At 41.0% G+C, this 8,416-nt stretch overlaps 1 non-coding gene across 1 annotated transcript; it reads right to left on the reverse strand.

The window, feature by feature from the left end:
- Positions 1-486: 486 nt before the first annotated feature.
- LOC141650690 (small nucleolar RNA R71) lies at positions 487-593 on the reverse strand. Its single transcript, XR_012546709.1, has one exon. It is a non-coding gene; the product is annotated as a small nucleolar RNA R71 (small nucleolar RNA).
- Between the last annotated feature and the right edge of the window lie 7,823 nt (positions 594-8,416).

Raw genomic sequence — 8,416 nt, forward strand, 5'->3', positions numbered from 1 at the left:
TTGAGAGGTATTGGTGAGGTTGTAGATATTCAACCAACTATTGAGTTCATCAACCCTTTTGCAAGAGAAGGTGAGGAGAACCCAACACAAAATCCAACACAAAATCAACCCACAATGCCTAAGTTTTCATCACATTCCGTACCCACCGAGGAGAACCTACCCAATGATACTCCCACACCACAACATCTAACCGGAAATTTTATTGCCAAATCCGCATTTATCCAATTAGTCGAAAGAAGCCAATTTGGGGGGATGCCTAGTGAAGACCCTCACTCTCATATGGAAACCTTTTGCGACTATTGTGATGCGATTTCTCAAACCGGTGTAACTCAAGACCAAATTCGATGGGTCTTATTTCCTTTTTCTCTAATTGGCACCGCGAAACAATGGTTGAAAGGCCTTGATAAGGCTACTCTCGGAATTGATTCTTGGAAGAAGTTGGCTCTAGCTTTCTACAAAAAGTTCTATCCACCGGAAAAGACTAACATGCTAAGAGCTCAAATTACGGGTTTTAAGCAAAGGGATGAAGAATCTTTGTATGAAGCTTGGGAGCGGTTCAAAGGAATTTGTCGCGCATGTCCTCACCATGGACTTAGCGAGTGGTTCTTGGTACAACAATTTTGGAACGGTCTTTATGAAGATTCAAGGAACATTCTTAACATGGGATCAAATGGAATGTTCACCGAAGTTGATGACAATCAAACTTGGAATAAAATTGAGGAAATAGCGGTCCATAACTCACAATATAGTAGACCTCACAAGGCTACTGGAGGAGGAAAGCATGAAGTTGACTCCATTACTCAATTGGGTGCTCAACTTAGTGCTCACATTGATACCATCAATTTGAAGTTTGAAAAGGCTATGGCCAGACTTGAAGAAGCCTCAAAATCACCAAAGCATCATGTTAATGCCATGACGGCATCTTCATCAATCCCAAGTGGGATATGTGAGAATTGTGGAACTTTGGGACATGACCAAAGTGAATGTAGGGGAACAAATGAACAAGTGAATGCTTTCCAAGCATACAAGAGTGGTACCCCTTATTCCAACTATTACAATGAAAACACCAAATTCCATCCAAATCTCTCATACAAAAGCCAAAATGTTTAAAACCCTCAAACAACATACACCCCACCTCCTATGAGAAACCAAAATCAAAGACCCTTTTACAACCAAAACAAAGGTTACCAAAATCAATCTCCATACAATCAACAAAATGACCAAGGTTTTGATGTTCAAAAAGCGGTCCTTCAAATGCAAAAGAATTAACAAGAGTTTTTCACTCAAATGCAAAAGGATAGTCAAGCAAAGGAAACCACCATCAACAACATCCTAGCTCACACCAAAATGTTGGAAACCCAATTGACTCAACTAGCATCTTCAAGCTCACAAAGACAAAAGGGGCAATTACCACCTCAAAGTAATCCCCCAAGACATGAAACGGTTAGTGCCATTCACTTGAGAAGTGGTACAACGTATGAAGCACCGAAGAAGCAAGTTGAGGATGAAGTTGTGGAAGCTAGTGACAAAGAAGAAATTGTGCAAAACTCCAAGGATGGAGAACCATCAAAAGAAGAAATTTCAAAGAAAAATGAAGACAAGGTCAAGGAGAAGGAGGCCATTGTGATTATACTTCCTTTTCCAAGTCGTCAAGCCAAGCCCAAATTTGATGACCAACTTGGAAAATTTATGGAAATTGTGAAGAATTTGGAAGTCTCAATTCCTTTCACGGAATTAATCAATCACGTGCCGGCCTATGCGAAATACATGAAAGACATCCTCACAAAGAAGAAGTCGATCCGGAAGCTTGAGACTATCGCCTTCACTAAGGTGAGTAGTGCAATACTTCAAGGGAGTTCACCTCCAAAACTCAAAGATCCGGGAAGCTTCTCAATACCGTGTACCATTGGCGACACCACGATCAACAAAGCCTTATGTGATCTAGGGGCTAGTGTGAGTGTTATGCCGTACTCGGTGAGTAAAAGGTTGGGGATGGGAGAGCTTAAATGCACCAATATCACACTCCAAATGGCCGATAGATCGACGAAGACACCATTAGGGATATGGGAAGATGTTCTCGTACGAATTGGGAAATTTTTCATCCCGGTGGACTTTGTCATTGTTGACATAGAAGAAGATTCCAACATTCCAATCATTCTAGGAAGACCTTTCTTACACACCGCGGGTGCGGTAATTGATGTAAGCATGGAAAGCTCACTCTAGAAGTGGGAGATGAGAGCATAACTTTCAATCTTGACAAGACCATGAGAGCTTCCCGTTTGCATGAAACATGTTTTATGATTTACCATTATAGCCGGAAGGATGATAGGAAGAAGTCGGAACTCCAATGGAAGAAGAAAATTGAAGATGCTTCATTCAAAGAGCAAGTGAATTGTAACAAAGAGAGCTTGAAAAGCTCACCAAAGTCAAGCAATGAAGAGGATGGCCTCATTGGCCAAGACAAGAAAGTGGGAGAGTTGTCTCTATCAACTCGAGAGATCTTTAGTGATCAAGTGGATGAAGTTTGTGGTCTTTGGGACGATGAATTTGAAGGGATTTTCAATCCCTATATTGGTAATGCTATCGATCAAGACCGACAACAAGGGCAAAGATCTATTAAAGATCTTTATCATGATAATGAACAAGCTTTTGATTACTTCTTCAAGGTGTTGAGCAACATCAACAACACCTTGGACATGCCCCCATGACATCTCACTAAGGATGAGAGTTTGGTGGAGTCCTCCCTAAACCACCATTTGTAAATATTTCTAACTCCCTAACTCGCATTTTAATTCTTACATTGCATTTTTGTCACTTTTGGATTTGTATACTTTGATCAAGATAATTATCATTTTTGAGAGAAGTGAGGGAGGGACTAATGATTTCAATTGGTTTGTAGTGCTTTAGCTTAGTGTGGGGATAGCAATTGCCTAGGCTATTCATGCCTTAGTAGTGCCCCTACAATGAAGAACACGGGATTTTGAAGAATGAAAAATGACACGGGATATGCAAGTACACGGATGGAACTGAATCCGGGTAAAAGGCGCAGAATCCGAGCGTTTTCATGGAAACCCACCCGTCTTCAGGCAACCCGGGCGTATTTGTCAAAATCCGCCCGTCCTTCTGAGCTGAATTTTTGAAATTTTGGGACTGTTGATAAATTCGAGCGTCCTGCAAAAGAATCCGCCCGTCTCCAGAAAGACGCCCGTCCTGGAAGGAAAGACACCCGTCTTTTTGGCTGAGAAAAACAAGAAATTTCACTGGAAAGGAATCCGCCCGTCGTCAGTGAAAGACGCCCGTCCCGCAGCTGATAAATCCGAGCGTCTTTGCTGAAAGACGCCCGTCTTTAGGCGAGATTCCTGAAGCCAAAACAGACAGAATCCGGGCGTCCCGAAGGAAAGATGCCCGTCTTCCCCCTGCAATTCAAATTTTTTCGGGTCTTTTATAATCCCCTTCCCACATTCATTTCTTCATTTCTTCATTCAAAACACTACCCATAAACCCCAAAACTCAAAACCCCCATCCTCTCCATCACCAAAACAAGATTTCCTCAACCACATTCATCAAAATCAAATCAAAACATCCTTTTAACAACAATTAATCACTCCTCTTTCAACAAAAACCAAACCAAGCACCAAAATCTTCAACTTTTGAGTCGATTTTTTAATTTATAAAGGCAAAGCCTTTCATCTTAAAATCGATTTGGGTACACTTGGAAATTGAAGATTTTCACTCTTTTCTTGGTTAAATCATCAAATAGCAAGGACAAAAGGAGCAACAAAGGCACCTAAGGCAAAGGCACCTAAGGCAAAGGCACTCTCAACAAGACAAAAGTGTCTTCAAGCAAAGAAAGCCTCATTGGCTATGGTGGTAGCTAGTTCAAACTTGGAAGTGCAACAACAACAACCTCCCTTGGAAGCAACAACATCAACAACTCCGGAAATTGCTCAACTTTCGAACTATCCGGAGGTAATTTTCATTTCTAACTCCCATAAGGAAACATTTGCCAAGTATGCTAGAAAATCCTTTCTATCCACCAAGTTTATTTATGAAAATGCCTTGAACAAGTCGGGTGTCCTTGAACAAACTAAAGCCTTCTTTGAAGCCATGGGGTTGGAAAAATTATTTGCTACAAAAGAATTGACATACCCCTCCCTTACCCTAGAATTCTGGAGTTCTTTGAAAGTTACTAAGGTAGAGACTAGGGAAAACATCGAGTTCCGCCTGGCTAATGTGAGTAGGCGCATCACCTTCGATGAATTGGGTAAAGCATTGGGTCTTAGTGATTCACCTAGTTTTTTCAAGAACCCCGTAAAGTATGACCCTGCTCCTTTTTGGGAGGCGATTTCCGGAAGGAAATTTGAGAACTATCATGCTAGTCGCGCTCTATTAGTCCATCATCCGGACATTAGAGTGTGGCATAAGGTCATCGGGAATACCATCATTGCAAGAAAAGACACCAACCACTTTACCAAGCTCGATTGTATTCTTCTTGAGTCGGCCTTAAATATTGGAAGGGAATTCACCACGCCTTACAATTCTCTAAGGCTTTTGGTGGAAAGATGGCTAAATGTTGATTGTGGGAAGCAAGGCACTACCGTTATTGTGAATGGAGGTCTAGTCACTCTTTTGGCTAAGTACTTTGATCCGAACTTCAACAAGGATAGCAAGTATGTAGCGAAAAAGGGGGGTCATCTCATTGATTTGGATGCTATGATTAACATGTACAAGTGGCTCACTCATAACCCTCTTGACACCAAGTATGGGTGGCTCACCAATGAGGCTAGATCTTTTACTTTGCCTTCTAAGATTTGTCGTTTAAGTGTCCATCGGACCAACTATCTTCTTCCCCTCTCAAAAGAAGCCGAATACATCATCCGACAACAAAGGGATGAAATTGAAAAGCCCTCCTCTTCCATTGTCACACCACCCTATCCTTTCAAGTACCAAGAGTTCAAACCCGAAGGTGTTGAAGCAAGCAAAGATTATATGACTCTACTTATGCAAGAGATGCACAAGAAAGCTTTCAAGGATCGGGAAGATGCTTACTTTGTAATACCCGCCCTTTTAGGGACCCTTTGACCACCGTTGACCGACCTTGGGAGCGGAAGTAGTCTTAGGAAAGTGTGCCAAAACCTGTTTGAGCTGCGTGTTAAGAGTGGTACTCGATAGAGTAGGGGCTACTCGATCGAGTAGCTAGGGTACTCGATCGAGTAGGGGGCCACTCGATCGAGTAGGTTGGGTACTCGATCGAGAACCGGGTTTTCAGCGAGGGTTTTTATATCGCGTTTTGTTAAATCCGCATATCACTTCCGCCACTTTCCTCCTATCCTTCAGTCGCCCCTTTCCCTTCCCTTTACCTCAAAACCTCCATGGAAGCCTTTTTGAAGATCTTTGAACCTTGGGAGGGCGTCACTGGTGTCGGGTAGCGATCTCTTGATGAGTTTTCCCTAATAGGTATGTCACAATCATCATCCGTGCCTTTGTCTCTATAGTTAGGGTTTGCTTGTTAGTAATAGATATTTGTATGGTGGTTATAGGCTTTGCTTGGTCGCTGGATGTGTTATCTGTCGGCATGGATTGGTTGCGGTTGCTTAAAGGTAGGTTCGCCTCCGAGTTTCGTAGATGGTCTAGTGTGTCGATCGTTGTGGTAGTATTGTGGTTGTTTGATACGAATTGTGTGTCTTGTGATTGTGGTTGTGATGGCTGTTGATGGTTCTCGAGATGCGTTCTCGGCTGAGTGGGGTCACTTGCGGGAGTGACTTCACGCCCTAGTTTCGCCCTTCGTGGAACCCGCCACGGAAGGGGATGTGCACATTAATGGGACAGGTTTATCGCTCGGTATGATGAGCGGGGCTTAGGTGGGAACGGCTGCGTCCCCCACGGCGGGCTGGTCCAAAGGACGATCGATGTGAGTTTGGTTGGATTATTGTGATTGCGGTTGGGACTGATGTCATTGTTTGTATTGTTGTTTGTAGTTGCCGCTGTCTTATCTTATCTCAGTACTGACCTTGTTTGGTTATTTGTTTGTTATGTGTCTGCCGTGATCCCTTATGGTGAGCAGTCGGTCTTAGCAGTGTTGATGTTGTGGATAGGCGGAGTCCCGGGGATGAGTCTTCACAAGATTTGTTTATAGTAGCGAGTAGCTTCTGAGTTGTACCTTTTACATCGTTTGTTGTTTAAACCGCTTGTAATATAACTTAATAGTTCTTTTATTGACGTTTGATAATTACTTTCCTCGGGCAACCGAGATGGTAACGCCCTTATATGCTCAGGAAGGCCTAGTTAAGGCTCCTCTGGATATGGGGGTGTTACAAAGTGGTATCAGAGAGACGATTTTGGAACCTGTAACAAACGAACATAATGAACGTAGGGAGTCTAATAAAATGAACCTGGTGTATGTGTAATGGGAGCCCGGCTGATGCTAGATTTTGGGTGAGTAGGCGCCCTCATTTCAAAATCTTGGCCCCATGACGCTTAAGCCAGTCACAGGGGATGGGAATGTGGAGTCCGTGTGTCTATGTGTGCTATGTATGTTAATTGTGCCAGAGCTACCTCCGGTTAAGTTTTTGTTAGAATTAATAGAGGTGTGATAGTAATGTTTGGGCCGAGTATGGTAATTATTGATAAGATTATTGAAGCCCGTTGGATGAGTAGTGAGCTTATATGATGGTTATGAGATATGTGACGAAAATTTATGTAGCTACTATGATGGTAATTATAGTATAGTGAGTTATAATTCGAGACATAGCATATGGTAATGCGTTATTGCCTTATAGGATGGTCGAAATTTTTCCGCTGCGTAATATTTGATTCGTGCAAGGTGAATTGCTTATGATAGAATGTAGAACATGATCGAATGAGTTGTTTAAAAGTATGCATTTATGCGAGAAGTGATAGATTCATTTATTATGAAAATTATGCAATTACATGACAAATGAAAGAATGAACTAATGTTAATTTAAATGTTTCAATTTAGTAGTAATATATAAAGTAAGCTTAAATGTAATACGATGCCGTGACTATATTCATGGAAGTTTCGGTAGCAGGTAAACCGGGTAGGGTAATGGGTGTAGTGTACGTGGAATAAACTTCATTTGTTTGGCAATATGGTAGGTTTTGTTAATAATAGTAATGCGTGAATGAACTTGATAATGAGTGCCGAATTCCGAATTTAGTTGGAATCGACACGCGGTGTTGTTTTTGCAGGAATCTTCAAGTTACTTCGTACTTATAATCGAGTACTTAACTATACTTGACCGAGTGCGAGTGCTTACTTGACCGAGTAGACCTCACTCGATCTAATTAGGAAGCTATGATGTCGGGATGTGGGAAAATTCCTGCAGTTACTCGATGATTTAGCGCCTACTCGATCGAGTAGGGTGGTACTCGATCGAGTACCCCATGCACTCGATCGAGTAGGTTACTGTGCAGTAATTCCTACGGGTTTTCTTAAAACCCTTCATCTTTCTATTTCTTCTTCTTATTCCTCTATATTTCGACACTTAACCTACTTCCAATTCCTTATTCCCTCTCAAATCCTCTCATTCTCTTGGGTTAGTAGTGATTCTTGGGTTGATTTCTTAGTTTAATTTCGTTTCTCTACTTGTTCATCAATCAAGGTATGCTATCCTTCCTAATGTACATGGTTTATTGCTTTGAATGTGCTAAGAAAGTAAAACAATCTGAAATTTTCGATTATAATGACCAATTTGGTGCTTTTAATTGTTGAAACATGATTCACATGCCTTCTTTCCATGTTTGTTGATGGTTAATTGCTGTAAATTAGATTAGAAATTGCAAAGATTGAACCCGAAATTTCTAGGGTTTCCAGAATTGAAATCGATTTTTGGTTGTTTTACAATGATTAGATGGAAGAATGGAGCCTTAAGTATTGTTTATATCATGTTGGAGGATAGATTTTGATGATTTTACCCTTAGAAGTTGCCTTAAAACTCCGTCTTAAAAGTGCCTTAAATGAAAATTCGGGATTTATAATTGAAAAATTGATGTTGTAATTGACAGTATAAGCATGAGTTGAACTTAATTATGCTAATAGAATCGATGAGTGATGAAAATATGCCAAAATTTTCACAGCTGTAGAGACCGTCTGAAAATTTTAGTTGAGTTGTTGAACATAATATGAAAGTGATGATGATATGCCATAAACTATCCTTTCTCTTGAACTAGTAACATGTAATTAGCAATGTAAATGGAACGACCGTTAGAAGCATGCTAGGATATTCGAATTGCTGAGAATATGTGTTCACATGCCAAATTTTCATAATTGCGGTTTATAAGTGGCTACAAACTGAGACTTTATGTTAAAATTGAGGAAACCATTAATGAAATGCGTGTACCTAGCTGAGCATCTAAGTTTAATGGCATGATTTATGTGCTTCAAATATTGAACTGG

This window comes from Silene latifolia, chromosome 3 (genome assembly GCF_048544455.1).
Source record: "Silene latifolia isolate original U9 population chromosome 3, ASM4854445v1, whole genome shotgun sequence".
Taxonomy (NCBI): Eukaryota; Viridiplantae; Streptophyta; class Magnoliopsida; order Caryophyllales; family Caryophyllaceae; genus Silene; species Silene latifolia.